Consider the following 17,470-nt stretch of genomic DNA (forward strand, 5'->3'; position numbering starts at 1 on the left):
AAGGTATATGCTCTTTAAGCTTCCATTATTAGTTAATGGCAACTAAAGAAATAGTTGGCCTACTATTTCAGATAGAAATAATCATCTGTGAGCTTGCCACAACGCAATAATTTATTTTTTTGAGAGTAAATTCATGTGGGTTATACTAAACACCCAGAGGGAAATAGTAATAATTTTTTCTAAGAACTTGAAGACTTTCATAGAATAAAATTTTGTGCTATGTAATGTACATCAATCAGTTCTATTCTAAGCACTGTATCCCCAATGTCTAAAATAGTAACTGTCACAGAACATGCAATAAATTATCTTGTTTTTTCTTGTCATCCTTTGTGTATGTGTATAATTGGTATTTGTAAGAAATTACAAAAATAGGAAAAATTTACATAGCACTTTATATATGCAAGCGATTGTTCTAAACCTTTTATTTTTTTATTAATCTTTTAAAAGATTTTATTTATTTATTTGACAGAGAGAGAGAGCACAAGCAGGGGGAAGTGGCAGAGGGAGTGTGAGAAGCAGGCTCCCCACTGAGCAGGGAGCCCTGTGTGGGGCTTGATTCCAGGAACCTGGGACTATGACCTAAGCAAAAAGGTAGCCGCTTAACCAACTGAGTCACCCAGATGCCCCTGTTCTAAACCCTTTAAATACTGTCCTTCAGAGATCATCTTAAGTCACAGTATCGAAAATTTCACATAAAAAGGAAAAAATAAATATATACGTATGTATTTTATACATATAAAAAAACTGGCAATATCCTTATCAGACAAGTGGTTTCTATTTTTTATAAAGGTTTTATAAATAAAAAATACAGATTAGATTTTTTTTTTTTTAATTTTGAAAGATTTTATTTATTTACTCATGAGAGACACAGAGAGAGGTAGAGACACAGGCGGAGGGAGAAGGAGGCTCCCTGCAGGGACCCTGATGCAGGACTCGATCTCAGGACCCCAGGATCATGACCTGAGCAGATGCTCAACCACTGAGCCACCCAGGTGCCCCTAGATTAAATTTTAACCAAAGATTTCAAAACTACACCAAATTGAGAATTAAAAACAACACTGGTTTTTCTAACATTGAATTTAAATATTGATTTAATATAGGAGATCTCTGACATTTTCAAATGATCAAATTCATGAAAACAACAATTATATCTAATTTTCCTTAGAAAATGCAGTAAAACTTTACTTCAAATGATATCTTTGGAACACTAATTATTTCATAAATATTAAACCAAAGTAAAATGGAGAGTTATTATTTCATAGACACCATATTTCAGATAGATAGATAGCTTCACTTCCTTGTTTCCATTTCCAAGACTGGTACTGGCTTTTCAAATCCACAAGGTCATTTTTCACAAAACAGTAATACTTGCACAAATACCAAGACTTCTAACAGTGACTTTAATTATTCTAGAAGTTTCCCTAAGAAGAGTGGCCCTCAGTAAATTCCATTGGGATGGAAATGTTGGGGACTTGCTAAGCCCATTTGTCACGTGAGTCACTCACCCTTGCATACTAGCCTGCAGGCCTGTTCCAAACTCATGCCTCAACCAAGTTAGAAATGTTACATGCCATGCGTCCTTGGGACCACTTGTGAAACAGCATATTTAAATCTGCATATATCAAGAATGTACAGTATTCAATTATAAACCAAAGCACATTCCCCCACAAAATGTAATATAGTAAAACCTAACACAGCAATGTGTTATTACACAAGCAGCTCTTGTCTTCTCTTCCAGCTTTTGTCAAATGAATGCAGACTGGAGTTCTGATCATCTTGGCAGGACCAAAGTGCACATGGATTATACCAGGGCGATACACAGACAACCAGGTTCATGGGAGCTTGAAGGTTAAAGGTAGGTATCTAGGTCTCCAATACTTTCCTACCCAATTTTCCAAGATCTGACATGGAGCCAATGCTGGAAATTATCTGTTGTCCTCCGCTTTGCTTCTATTCCTCAGAATAGCAATTCTCCAGGTGTGGCTTCAAGACGTCAGGAGTCCCCAAGACCTTTTTTTTCTGGGATACCTTGAGATACTCTCTTTCCAAACCACAGATCTGTGTGAATCCTGATTTCTCCCTACACTTCAACCAAAACAAAGTATCACAAAAGATTGATTGCAGAAGCAGATATTAGAATCTAGAGCTCTCTCTCTCTCTCTCTTTTTTTTTAAGATATGTTGATTTATTTGAGAGAGAGAGAGAGAGAGAGCAACAGGCAGAGGGAGAGTGAGAGGGAGAAGCAGGCTCCCTGAAAGGCTAGATCCCAGGACCCCGGGATCATGACCTGAGCTGAAGGCAGATGCTTAACTGGCTGAGCCACCCAGACATTCCAAATCTAGCGCTCTTAAAGAGGTTTGAAAAATGCTTAACATCACCAATTTTGGGATGTCTGGGTGGCTCAGTGGTTGAGCTTCTGCTTCTGGCTCACGCCCTGATCACAGGATCTGAGTCCCATATAGGGATCCCCGTGGGGAGCTGCTTCTCCCTTTGCCTATGTCTTTTCCTCTCTCTGTGTCTCTCATGAATGAATATATAAAATCTTTAAAAAAAATCTTTTCCTTTTTCGTTTGTTTTGAAGAATGTAAATTTTTGTAAAATGTTTATGTTAGGATATAATTAGTTTTTTTGTAGTTAATTTAAATAAATAAAATAAGTATGTGATTTTAAAAATATACATATATTTAACTTTAAGTTAAAATACAGTGAAGATTAAAAGATACAACCTAAATAAGAAAAAGGACTTTGGGATTTTCAATAATTTTTAGGGTATGAATGAGTTTTAAGACCAAGAAGTTTGAGAACCACTGCCACAGAAGCAGCTTTTTAAATTTTAAAAAATTTTTTATTTATTTATGATAGTCACAGAGAGAGTTTGAGAGAGAGAGAGGCAGAGACACAGGCAGAGGGAGAAGCAGGCTCCATGCACCGGGAGCCCAATGTGGGATTCGATCCCGGGTCTCCAGGATCGCGCCCTGGGCCAAAGGCAGCCGCCAAACCACTGCACCACCCAGGGATCCCCAGAAGCAGCTTTAAAACTACTTTGGGAGACATGTCAAAACACCACAATCACCTTTCAGAGAGCCCACAGGGGATACTTCATTGGGCAGGCTCAGACATTAACTTTTGCTTTATTCTCATAGCTCATAGCTTTATTCTCATAGCTATCATAAAGTTACTCTTGCAATCGTCATTTTCAGAAGAGAAAACTGAAGTTTATATTAACTATGAACTATAACTGAACAATTTTGTGCCTATTCTTTTACTAGGTGGAAAGTGTGTACTGCCTAGTGGGAATTTATTCAAATAAGTCTAATATGGTTCTTGTATGTATTAAGCACTCTTAAGAGTGGTGACACAAACTTTTATAAAAAGTATTTAGGTTTGGAAGTGACAATTTAAAAACGGCTAGACTGATAGGGCTTTGACTTTTGGAGCATAATAGTGTTTAAAGCGTTGGCAATAACATAGTCAGAGAGGGTCACTTATATACTTTCAAATTTGCAGAGCACTTTCTTTAATTTTACAACTTCTTTTTCTTTTTCCCTTTGCTTTTCCCCAAGTCAATTAAAATGCAAACAGGAGGTTTGATAAGAAGCAGCAAGACAAGTGAGGCATGGGATAGCACTAAAATATGACTGTCTAATGTATGCACAGTAATAGGAATAATTGGATTTTTAAAGTCTGAGCATTGCATGCTTTACCCTTTATCTCCCATTAAATCGATTGGTGCCTTGCTCTTTTTATATCTAAAATGTTAACCTTTTTGAATTTTTAATAACTAAAACTTTGTAACACTTTTATTAAAATGTGAGGTTGTATTAAATCTGCCACTTGGCTCTTATAAATCATTATTCCTTATCTGAAATAATGGATTTCAATGTCTGATGAAGTTTGATTTGTTAATTTATAAAATAACAATTGTAAAAATGACCCTACAATTTAACAGTGTCTTAATTACATTTTTCTATACCTTGTACCTATGTAAGGTACCTATGCAGAATTGTATTATCCGTACCTCTTTAACACAATAACTTCAATCAATGAAAGGATAAGTTCAAAACTGCTCAAATCTTAACTGTACTTAAAAAACACTCAAAAAGGGCAGCCCGGATGGCTCAGTGGTTTAGCACTGCCTTTGGCCCAGGGTGTGATGCTGGAGACCCGGGATAGAGTCCCATGTTGGGCTCCCAGCATGGAGCCTGGCTTCTCCCTCTGCCTGTGTCTCTGCCTCTCTGTCTCTGTCTCTGTCTCTCGTGAATGAATAAATAAAATCTTTAAAAAAAAAACACTCATAATACTTAGTGTTAAATACGCCTGTCTGCATTTTACAATTAACACATCATTATAAAATCAGTTGAGAATTCAATTAATGTATCTTATAAAAGAGAAAAAATACTACAGTTTTACCTCAAATTTGGAAAAAATCATTTGTACTGCAATGTTGTACCATACTCTGGAATTTCTTTTTGAGAATCACAAACAAGTTCAAAGGTTTTGAATGAGATAGCTCAAATGTCTCCCAAATTATACTTTCAGAACTTTTTATTCACTATAGGAAAGTACTGTTTATGCATTTGCCCAGTATTGGAAATTTGACACATAAAACACAGAGCTCATGCTCTTCATCCCAATCAATATGCATTCCTAACATGCTTCTTTCTTACAGAAACCTGTACATTAGAATCCTGATCCCCTCTGGCTGCATTATTTCCTCAGTCTGTCTTTTTCCCCCCTCTTGTTTTCTAATTTCTTCCTACCTCTATTTGACTTAATATCCTAAATACTTTTATCATGTCCCCATCACGATTAGATATTTTACTATTTTGGTCTTTTCTATCAAGTTCAATTACTTTTAACAATTAAGGCTATCACATGGCTATCTCCAACCCTCTTTCATTAACTCTACCAAGTTAAACTAAAATTAAGAATTATATTGTACTCAGGCATGAATTCCATTTCATATGTCTAAGATTTTACATACAGTTATTTGCATCTAGAATGGCTTTACTCTGATGTTTTGCCATTGGTACCTATTAGGTCTTTCAAAACTAACTTGCCTCCATTTTTTTTTTTTTTTTTTTTTAAGTAGGCTCCATGCCTAGCACAGAGCCCAGTGCAACACCTGAACTTAGGACCGTGAGATTGACACCTGAGCTGAGATCAAGATTTGGATGCCTAACCAACTGAGCCACTCAGGCACCCCTGTCTCCTCAATTTTAATTGCAAAAAGAGGGTCAGGTTTTTTAGGGAACTAAGCCAGGAAAAGGTCTGAAAGGATTAGGATCTAGACTGAGTCATGTGGAAGGTCAGATTTAAACCAAAAGGAAATTAGAGATCAGAATAGTTTGATAATATTGACAAATCAAGTTTTTCTTTTTCTTTTTTCTTTTTTGACAAATTAAGTTTTTTTTATGGCTGACAGAAAAGTAAATTGTGGCAGGTGGACAGTATCAAACACCAGAGCACACATGAGATCAGGAGGAGAACAATGGCATTATAAAGACTTACAAAGGAAGCTGGTTGTTTTGATAGGAGTTCACTTCATTCATTCTTTTCATTTTCTTTCTTTTTGCTCCCCTCCTCCCCAGTAAATCTATTGTCAAGTGAAAAAAACAAACCTGGATGTAGTAAGGAGAGATATTTAGAAGTATGGGGAAAGGGATTTCTTCCAAGGCTCAGGAAAGGGAGGCCTTGGTGACCATAGAGCTATAAGCTTCTTAAGAGTTAGACAAAAAGGGATTTTCTTTTAGAGAAGAGTAAACAGAGCTAGAAAGAACCAAAGTGGGCTAGTGGATTGAAAGGTGGCATGAGAGAATAGTAGATCACCAGATCTTTCACTCTGAAGTCCAGTCTCTTCTTAGCAAGGGCTGAATGTTGACTTGGGCTAAAAGTGAGTCAAAGTTCAGGGCCCTGGGGGATCCCTGGGTGGCGCAGCAGTTTGGCGCCTGCCTTTGGCCTAGGGCGCGATCTTGGAGACCCAGGATCGAATCCCACGTCGGGCTCCTGGTGCATGGAGCCTGCTTCTCCCTCTGCCTGTGTCTCTGCCTCTCTCTCTCTCTCTCTCTCTGTGACTATCATAAATAAATAAAATTAAAAAAAAAAAAAAAAGTTCAGGGCCCTGGAGGAAGGAAGCTCCACCAACGTTTGCTTGCAAGCATTTTGTTCTATCAGTGGAGACAAGATGTTCAACTAGTCATTTCTGGGGCAACTAATGGAAAATGACAAGTTGTGTCTGACCTTGTTTTACATAAACAAGGTGGGGGCATCTATGAGTCTTAGCAAAGTCATATTGGGCAGGGTGATTCCTTTGAATTAGTCTTTTTCTAGAACATAAAAAGGTAAGATTTCTTAATTTTTAAGTAAAATTCAACATTGCTACTACTAGTATGTATTAAATTTGTTCTATGGTCCAACACTGCACTGTTCATTGAGGCACAGAGATAAATTTTTATTTTTATTTTTATTTTTTTTTGAGATAAATTTTTAAAAGTAGATTTACCATAAAAGCACTGAATCTTAAGCTCTGGGACCCCTCAATTACAAAGAAATTTTGTGAGATCGTCATAGTCCTAGAGTGTGTTTGAGATGGCAGGGAAAGCCAGGTTATTAGAAAATATTAGAAATATTTCTATTAGAAATAGAAAATTCTATTAGAAAATATTTCTAGGTAAGCATTTCTGATAAGTTGATTAAACAGATCTTACAAGAAAATGAGCCTGAATCTTTAAAGTTCTAGTCATTTGTTTTAATTTCTTTTCTAATTCTAAATTAAATATACTTATAAGCAAGAATTTACAAATATTTGTAAAACATCAAGTGCTTCATGAGAGATTAGTAGAAAAACAACAACAACAACAAAAAACCCTGGTATTTACAAGACAGAATAACCTCTAAGGCTTGGGGAATCAGAGCGAGAATCTTAATAGCCTGGAAGGGACAGTGTCAGGGAAGAACAAGAGTTGAGGAAAGTTTTTCAATGTTATAGGAATTAATATCTCAGAGAAAATATAGAAAGTTGGAAAGCATATTTCAGGCAGAGGGAAAAGCATGTGTGAATGGAGTAGAGATATTAGAAAGCATATTTTTTCCCCACAGAATAAAAAGTCTGATATGGTGAGGCATAGGACATATGCCAAGGAATAGCAGGAATTTAGGTTTGAGAAGCAAACCTTTGCTCTATTACAAAAATGTTTTGTAAGTGAAAGAGTTTAATCTTAACCATGAAGATAATGAAGCTCTGAAGAAAATAGGCCTTTAAAAATTCAAATCTATAAACAGAACACATTAACCGACCAGTCAGTCCTGATAGATCCACATTGGATAGTAAAGTCCAGGACTCTGAAAACTGGTTAAGCTCTCTAAAGAAGTGGGACCCACACTTACTACTATTTTGAAGGGATAATATTATATTTAATGGATAGAACTAATTTTTTTGACTTGCCAGACAAGTTCTTTCTCTGTACACAGGTCATTCTCAGCTGAGCACAGTCTTTTCCCCAACACACAAAGACACACTCCCACACTCACACATGCACACACACATGCACACATTAGGGGGCAGTTGTTAAAGTCTGGATTTTTTTTTTTTTTTTTTTGGATATTTTTGATGGTCACCAAAGTGGTGTTACTTGCATTTAGTGGGTAGAGGTCAGAGATGCTGCTAAACGTGATGCAATGCACAGAACAGCTCTTATGTATTGAATATTTAGCCCCAATGCCAATAATAGTGTTATGGTTGAGAAATTAGCCATAGACATGTACTTGCTTCTTTGAGTTTGATGCAGAATTTTGGCAGCTAGTCTCTGCTTTTGTAGACTGCCTTCCATCACTACAGGTGTATTTTCAGTGTCTTCAGGAATGTGGAGTCCTATGAAGTCACCTCTTTGCTTGAAATGCAGGAATCAGTGGCAGCTCTATGTGAACATTTGTATAAACATAATAGGCAAATCAGAGGTGTGGATAGGTGGGTAACCAGTCTGCTTTAAAATTGGATGGGGATAAAGGTATTAAAGAATATGGTTTATGTATTATTTGCTTAGTGTGAGGGAGATAGAAGCCAAGTGAAATCAATTTTGATTAGAATTTCCTTCACAACTCTGAAATGATCTGCAAATCTGGAAGGGAAGGGAAAGGTTAAGAAGGGTAAGCAGCAGCCAAGACTGAGTTGTTCAGCCAGCAGATGAAAAGAATACACAATTACACAAAGAACAAAATACTCAATGGAGGAGGAAAAGGTCTTTGACTAGTCAATAATGGTGGCCCATTGTGCATCCAGAGACTAACTTGGGAGGTGAAAAGTTTGTGCTCTATCGAGTTCTTCATTACAGTGTTCTAGGCAAAATTATGATATTTTATGGATTTCCTCCAAAAATTCCTTAAGTCTTAAAACTGAGTCTTTAATTGGCTACAAGGGATCTTTCAGTGAGGAATCTTTCAGTCCCAAGTGACAGAAGTCATATTCAAATTAACTAAAGAGAAAAAGAGGACTTTTTTGGTTCACCTAACCAAAGGATGAAAGAGTAAAGAGCGGAGAGAACTGAGATGATTCTGGAAACTAAAACTCCACCAGTTCTCTCCCTCTGCTATCCTCTCTTTTGGTCTGTCCTTCTGAAACTTGACTCTCTCCATGAAGTAGAGATCTAATCCAATGTATGTCCAGGCCCTGGGCACAATAGCAATAAACAAGACAGAGAAGTTCCCTGATCTTGTGGAACTTCCATTTTAGTGAAAGTGAGAGAATGAGCATGTAACTATGAAGGAATGCTAAGTGCTGTGAACCAAAAAGGCACAGAGATTGATAGGTAGCATGCACAAGAGGCAGGGGCTATTTTCACAGATTTCCTCTTGAGGAAATGTTTGAGAAAAATTTGAAAGATATAAGGAAGGAGTCATTGGTAGGTCTGGATGATGATCAATTTGGCAGAGGAAAGAGTGAATATAAAGGCAAGGAAAGCATGCCACGTTTAAGGAAGAGCAAGAATGTTAGCCCCAAGGGAGTGAGGTGGATGAGTTCAGGGAGGTAGGCAAGGGACAAACCAAGTATAGGCTTGTCAGACCACAGAAGTGTGGATTTTGTTCTAAATGTAATGGAATTTCATTGGATAATTATGAGCTGAAAAATTACATGATTTGATTTATTATTTAAAAATATATTTGGCTTTATGGACAATGGCTTTTAACAAGACAAAAATGGAACACAAGACCAAGTGACACAGTAGCCCTAAACTAGAGCGGAAATTTGGAGGCCAGGAGAAGTAGGCAGATCTAGGATGTATTGGAAAGGAAAAGCCAACAAGACTTGCTGATAGATTGAGCAAGGAATATTAAGGAAAGAGTTTTTTACTGAGACCATGTGAGAAGAATGTCTGTGCCATTCTTTGGACAGAGAAAACAGGGATGGAGAAGACTTATTTACAATTTGATGGCCACCATCAGAAAAAGCCTGGATCATTCTTTGGACTACTGTAGAGGTAGGAGACCTTGGCTTTCTCAGCTTTGAACCCAGGCCGTCACTAAGATCATGTAGCTGGGGTCTATTAGTACAAGAAGGGAATGGGGAAGTGTAAGGGGACATAATTCCTACAATACAACTTCCAGTCATCTTTTCCAAAAGAAGTAAACAGGTTAAATTTACTAGGAAATATGCCATGACTGAATTAGTCATTTATCATCCTTTGATCACTTACTCATATTATTTCACAGGACATCTCACAATATCCTGAAAATTTAGTATTATTTTCATCGAATGCCATTTTGGGGACAGATGCTGGCCTGACCATTTGAGAATCACTTCAGACCATTTAAAATGATAGATAACTAAACAAAAACCAACCAACCAACCAGCCAACCAAAAAACTATACTTGGATTCAGCAAATCAGGACACTCATCAATGAAAAATTATCTTTTTTTTAAGATTTTATTTATTTATTCATGAGAGAGAGAGAGAGAGAGAGAGAGGCAGAGGGAGAAGCAGGCTCCATGCAGGGAGCCCCACGTGGGACTCGATCCCTGGACTCTAGGATTACACCCTAGGGGGAAGGCAGGTGCTGAACTGCTGAGCCACCCAGGGATCCCCTCAACAAAAGGTTATCTTAAAATACTTAGCAGTAGTGGACAAAAGTGTTCAAAACCTTTTTTTTTTCAGGAACAGAGTGTCATTAGGCTTTAAAACCTTTTACAATTTCATTGTGATTTAACTTTCATTTAGAAGTAGATTCTACACCTAACATGGGAATCAAACTCATGATCCTGAGATCAAAAGTCATATGCTCCATGAATCAAGCCAGCCAGACACTCCTGGGATTTAACTTTTTAATACCAAAGTTGAGATTTGTATATACACTGCTCTTTTGTGTCCCTTTCTATGAGCTATTTGTCTACTGCCCATTTTTTTCAACTGTATTTTTCTTTCTCGTTGATTACTAAAGGCCTTTTATAAATTAGGAACATTCATATTTTTATGTATTAAGGTTTGCCACTTTTTCTATTATGTTACAAATAAATAATTTTTTCTAAGTATTTTTTGCTTTTATTTTTTTGCACTGTTTGAAACACATTTATTTTACCTGTATGTGTGAGTATACCTGCTATTCTTTAAATGTTTACCACATATATGTGCATATGTATACATATATATATTTTATATGTATTATATATATTACTTTTTTAGAATAATCAAATATATATAACAAATTATATATATATTTACTTTTTTAGAATAATCAAGCAAAGACAATATTAATATTTACCTTTATTTTCTTCTAAATCTCTCAAGACTTTATTATATTTAGGTCCTTATTCCATCTGTAATTCTTTTGGTGAATGGCATAAGGTAGGAATTCATCACTACTATCACAATGATCATTGCTGCTATAGAGGGGTAACCAAATGTCCCCAAATCATTGTTGAATGATTTTTTCCTTTTTTCAACTATCTGTAATGCTTAGGAGATACTTTTTAGGGTCACATGAATATGTTCATTTCTATTTAAACATGTTTATGTAATGTTCTATCTAGATCCTAGAAAACATTTTTTAAGGATATGTTAAAACAGAGATAATATCCTATGCAGCCCAAATGATATTACCAAAATTGTCATTTGGATCTGAAAATATAATCTTTCATGCATACTTAAAAAATTATTTCCAATTGACTACAGATATGACCCCTCTTTTTTCTCCCTTGCCTTCTAACCCTGTCCTGGAGTTTTAGCTGATACAAATCACACTTAGTCAAGCTCTTCAACAGGTCAAGAAAACTGTGGACATAAGTATTGATTTCAGATGGTGATCTATTCAAGTCTGGCATTTCTTTCTTTTTTTTTTTTTTTTTAAGATTTTATTTATTTATACATGAGAGACACAGAGACACAGGCAGAGGGAGAAGCAGGCTCCACGCAGGGAGCCTGATATGGGACTCGATCACGCCCTGGGCTGAAGGCAGGTGCCAAACTGCTGAACCACCCAGGTGTCCCAAGTCTGGTATTTCTTGCAAACATTAAACTTCCATTTTTCTTGACAAGGAGGACAAGTGCAAAAGTGTGGTTGGTAAAGAGCAAAGGCAACAAAAACAAAAATTTTAAAGAATTTCTTTGTGGTTATCAAATTAAAAATTAATACACATGCTTAATTAAGTACAGGCTCTTGGTGTCAAATTAATAACTTATGTAATCTCACTGACTATGGAAGCTTGTAAGTTAGTGACCTCAATTAGTCTTAATACACGTGAAAGTGCTAATATTTCTAAGCAAAGCCAAGACATCATTGCCTTGGGCATTAGTATCAGTAACATATTGTGGGCGATAACTATATTGCTAACAATACCTAAAACCAAGAGTCAGAATTTATTACTTCTGTGGTAAGACTAGGTAAGCTGCAAAGACATATCCCTTCCTATGGACCATACTATTCTTTTCAAGGTGTTGAAGAAGGAAGAAGAGCAGAGACATGTCTCGTGGTTTAAATCATGAGGATATGCTGTTTGTGCAGTTTTCTCAGATTTAAGCAGCTCTTCAAAACTTCAAATAAATCATAGCTTTATCTACTGCTATTTTACAGACCAGGAGACAGTAATGGTAGGAGTATGAGGCACAAAAATCTCAATTTTTGATAGGCTGCTGTGGGTGTCTCTACCATTAGCCTGGAAGTTTCTGCTCTTTAATTTTACCTAGAAGTTTGAGTTATATCCCCAGGCTACTGGGCTTGTGAAATAGCAACAACCTAAATTAACATAGTGGGTACAAAGTATTATATTCAAAAATGTGTAGACACTTAAGAAGAGATCTATTTTGAGTCTGGACTTTAGGTAGGAAAAGGTCCTTTCAGCAAATGGGATTTAAAATTTTGTAATAGCTTTTGGAAAAAGAAGTATGTATGTAGGTATTACAATGGCCAGAAAAAAAAAGAACAAAGGTGAAATGATAAAAGCAGAACAATTGGGTTCAAAAATAGCAAATTTCATCCCATAGGTATAAAAACAAAACTAGTGTTGACTTATTGAACATTTACTATGTCCTGGGCAATGTTGTTACCAAATATTTCTTTCTTACCACAAACCTATGAAGAAGGTACTATTATAATCCTCATTTTACAAAATAAGAAACTGAGGCATATGTAGATTAAGTATCTTGCTCATTATCATACAGCTATTAATTCAACTAGAAAGTGGAAGACCTGGGATTCAGAATTCAGAATTGAGATTTGGCTCTAGAACCCATGTTCTTAACCATTATACTAGTTTACTATAACCAATATTTTAATAGGTTCATTATACAAAGTAAAATCTTCAATTAAAATAATTTGAAAAGCTTCTACTTGGAGTATATTTATGAAGAAAAACTAAACATAACAAATAAGAATCTTTAATGAAAATAAAGCCACCCTTTTGGGATCTGGTATTTGAGAAGAGCAACTAGAAACCTATCAGTTGATCAGCCCCATTGCTGAATGATAGGATCCACTTCTTAATGAGCAAAAATTAAAACTTGGAATAAAAAAAATCACGGTATACGTTCACTGAATACATAACCAAGTAGAGTAAACTATCAATTTTTATGGTGGAAGAGGTAATTGGATGGGGAGAGAAAGAGAACAGAGGGGAAGGAGTGTGGAAGAAAGTAACAATAAATCTTTCACTGCTTTGGTAAGTACCACATAAAACAATCTAGTCAGGAATTGTTAAAGAACAAGCATCTGAACTGGGTGGACCCTATCTGATAATTAGATTCAGAATTCTAGGGTCTAGTGTAGGCAGAAATAGACAAATCATACCCCTTACAAAGCTGTAATCTGAAGGTAATATTTTGGCCTGTGGGTTTGCCATGCTACACAATAGGTCCAAGAGCAGGATGACTCATCCATCTAGACAGGCTGAAGTGCAAATGTTACTGATGTTAATGGGGATCATTGAAAGGAAAGTCATCTTTTTCTGATGGACTCTGAAGCAATTAGGTATTTTTATCAGCGGGCTAAGGGACAGACACATTTCAATTTTAAAGAACGAGGGCTAATAAAACAGGCCTAATTCTTATGTGTCATAGGCCGAGGTCCAACCACCCAGAATGCCTAGGTGCACAGGGTAACGACACACGTCCTCCAGGTAGAACTGAGTTCCCACGGGAAGTTTAGTTTCCAGCAGCTCTAGTGAAACTACCTCCTTAAAACTCATATTCTGTTATATTGGAATCAACTTGATGAAGTTGAGATCAAACCTTTGGCAATGGTTTTTCTGACTTAGATCTTTATAAATTTTCTGGGATTCATTTTTTTTTTTTTTTTAGATCAGTTGCTCAATGTTCCCTCAAAAACGGTGACATATTTAGCCTTATATAGCATATTTTGATATATTATTATTTGTAGGGATAACAAGTTATTACATGACAATATGTGTGGTATCTTCAATGAAAGTAAAAAAGGTGAGATATGCTATATATATATACATACATATATATACATATATATATATTTAAACTATGAGTTAGTACAGAAGTATTAGTGGCACATCAATTTGGCCCACATTAACAAATAAATATATATACATATATATGTAATTATTTCTAGAAATAAAAATATACTAAAAATATGAAATTTATGATATAGAGATGAAAAGATAGCGTTATACTTGTCAATGACTTAAAGTTTCTAACCTCACACTAATAAAAATGACTCAGCATCCAAAGTAACACATTATCTACTTAAATTTATAAAAGAGCTCTCTGAGATATAACATAACTAGAAAATTAAATAAAACACACCACTGAAAATAATATTGGGATTTATCTTGAAATTAGACACCATCCAGTTATATTCAACATGATTTATTATCCTCATCATCAACAATAAATCTCTCATATCTAGGAAATAAAGGCTTTTTCATTTACTTTGAATAAATCATCTTTGTTGGTAACATAAAAGAAAATAACTTAAATTGCTATACCTAAAAAATCTCAATTTTGAATTTCTACACTGCCCTTACATGGTGGGAACATTTTTTAAAAAATAGAACTTTATGAACATTTTATGTTTTATTATTTTTAATTTTTTAAATTTTTGCTCTAACTCTGTGAACCAAGTGGATGGTATTTTGATAGGGATTGCATTGAATGTATATATTGCCCTAGGTAGCATAGACATTTTGACATTATTTGTCCTTCCAATCCATGAGCATGGAACATCTTTCCATTTCTTTGTGTCTTTCTCAATTTCTTTCACGAGTGTTCTAGTTTTCTGAGTACAGACCCTTTGCCTCTTTGGTTAGGTTTATTCCTATATATCTTATGGTTTGGGTGCAATTGTAAATGCAATTAATTAATTTCTCTTTCTTCTGTCTCATTGTTAGTCTATAGAAATGCAACTGATTTCTGTGCATTGATTTTATGTCCTGCCACTTGCTGAATTGCTGTATGAGTTCTAGTAATTTTGGAGTGGAATCTTTTGGGTTTTCCACATAGAGTATCATGTCATCTGCAAAGAGTGAGAGCTTGACTTTTTTGCCAAATCAGATGCCTTTCATTTCTTTTTGTTGCCTGATTGCTGAGGCTAGGACTCCCAGTACTATGTAGAACAGTACTGGTGATAGTGGACATTCCTGCTGTGTTCCTGACCTTAGGAGAAAAGCTCTCAGTTTTTCCTCATTGAGAATCATATTCACTGTGGGCTTTTTGTATATGGCTTTTATGATATTGTAGGAATATTTTAAGTATCAAAAGAGAAGGTAATTCCCTTAGGTGTGTTTCCCAGGATTGTATTCTTTAGTGGCTTAGCAGAGAGCAGGGAAAAAAAAAAACCAAAAAAAAAAAAAACCAAAAAAAAAAAAACTATGATGCTTTCTGTGATAGTACTAACTGAAAAAAAAAAAAAAAAAGCGTTTCCTTTGTTTTTTCTCTTTGAATATGTTTGGATATTAATGCTTTTAGTATATTTATGTATCCTAGGTGCTATTCTGTCCCTTGGTTCTTAAAAATATAGATAAAACTAAAAAATGACTTTCATGTTTTGAGGAAAGAATGATGTATTTCTTAAAATGAGCTCAAATTTCCACTGGTACATGTGGTTTCAGGATCACTTCTGCCTTCTACTCCCCCCTCTCTACAGAATTCTTGCTTCAGTCTTTCTCTTTCAAAGTTTCTTTACCTCTAGTCTTATTGTTGCATAAATTATAGTACAAATTTATCCACTCTCAATGATTTTTATTAAAAACTATTCTGAAGTCTTTTTAAACATTAACACATCTTATCTTACTAAAGGATTTTATATTCTAAAATAGAGGCAAATTTAAATTAAATACTAATCATTTATATTCTTAACAGTCATCAGCAACCCTACTGTATTGTTCAACCATCTTTTTAGCGATATCATCTTTCCTCAGATAATTTTATCTTCAATCTGTATCTAAACATATCATAAAGCAACTGTCAAGTTAACATCTTTCGGTCTTAAGAAATTTTTAAACATTGAACTATTTTTATCAAATGACTGCTTTTGATGGTATAAATGACTTTCCTCCTTAAAACGAAGTGTTTGGCATTACAGTACAGGAAACAGTATACTCATCAATTTACTTGACCAAAGTTTATTGTTAGAAAATGTCAAATGGCCTATTCTAGAATTTTTAATGGTATTGTGTCATTACAAGTCACTTTACATGTCAAGCACTGACATGTAAAGTGTTAGACATGTAAAATGTCAGGTATTATAAAGGACATAGTGAAATGACCTAACTTGTATACATCCTCAGTAGCAAGCTAGCTAACAAAATGGAAATAAATGTTTCTAAAGAATATGGTAATTTTGCTGTTTTTAGGAGCAAAAACATTCTTCTCATGCTGTTACCTTTTCTTTCCAATTGATTGCTTTATAAACAGAAATTCTAAACCACTATGTCCATCGTGTCATATACTATGAATTAACATAGTCTGAATTCACTCATAAAAAATCATATAGGAAGATGCAGGTGTCTCTCATCCATTCAATGTATAAAGAACTGACTATTTGGGGTAGAATGTATCATAAAAATTATCATACCATGATTTTTCCCATTAAAAGTAAAACAAAAACATATTATTGTCCCATTTTTACTTAGCAGTGAGTTTTTCAAGAATGAATTAAAAGTGTTGAGCAAGGAATAGGTGTATTAGAATCTCTGTTCAGATTTTCCTGATATGCTGATGCCAAAGCAACAATCTCTGAAGTAACAATTTATTGTACTTAATTGTGTCCTATAGACAAACTTGGCTCCATCTTTAGAAAAATATATTTTAATCATTTTTTAAAGATTTTATAAAGATTTTATTTGTTTAAGAGAGAGAGTGAGAGCAGGGTGGGGACCAGAGGAACAAAGGGAGAGGGACAAGTGGACCCCACACTGAGTGAGGAGCCCAATGCAGAGCTCCATCCCGAAACCCTGAGATCATGACCTGAGCCAAAACCAAGAGTAGGATGTTCAACTGACTGAGCCCCCCAAGTGCCTCAAGATATTTTTAATTATTATGCACACAAGGGTATGAATCTATAATCTTGTAATATTGACACCATTTTTTTCAGATTTTTTTTCTAGTCTCTGGGCAAAGACAAAAAAGCTAGATTGATTCAATGGGTGACCTGTTAATTGTCTCGAAGAAGCAAATATCTTTAGGGTTACTGTGTGTTTCAGCCAATGTCTTATAACTATTACTAAATTCAAATAGTTTGAACCTGATTTATTTTCTTAAAACTAATGGGTACAGAATAGTAATGATAATTAATAATACCTTATTGTATATTTGAAAGTTGCTAAGAGAGTAGAACTTAAAAGTTCTCATCATAAGACAAAAATAATTGTGTGTGGTGATAGATGTTAACTAGACATATGGTGGTGATCATGTGCAAAATATACAAATATTGAATAATTATGTTGTATATCTGAAAATAATGTAATGTTATATGTCAATTATATTTCAACTGAGGAAAAAAGCCAATGAGAGACGTTTCT

The 17,470-nt window shown here is 35.1% G+C and overlaps 1 protein-coding gene and 1 long non-coding RNA gene across 12 annotated transcripts in view; one reads left to right on the forward strand and one right to left on the reverse strand.

Moving 5' to 3' along the window:
• The window catches only part of SPAG16 (sperm associated antigen 16), a 911,935-nt gene that overhangs the window by 172,160 nt on the left and 722,305 nt on the right, over positions 1-17,470 (reverse strand). The window lies entirely within an intron of this gene.
• The window catches only part of LOC144305922 (uncharacterized), a 188,600-nt gene that overhangs the window by 9,522 nt on the left and 161,608 nt on the right, over positions 1-17,470 (forward strand). For all 3 annotated transcript variants that reach the window (XR_013372951.1, XR_013372949.1, XR_013372950.1), the window contains exon 2: positions 1,739-1,855. This is a non-coding gene — a long non-coding RNA (uncharacterized LOC144305922). The remainder of the gene's footprint in view (positions 1-1,738; positions 1,856-17,470) is intronic.

The sequence above is a fragment of the Canis aureus genome, chromosome 36 (genome assembly GCF_053574225.1).
Source record: "Canis aureus isolate CA01 chromosome 36, VMU_Caureus_v.1.0, whole genome shotgun sequence".
Taxonomy (NCBI): domain Eukaryota; kingdom Metazoa; phylum Chordata; class Mammalia; order Carnivora; family Canidae; genus Canis; species Canis aureus.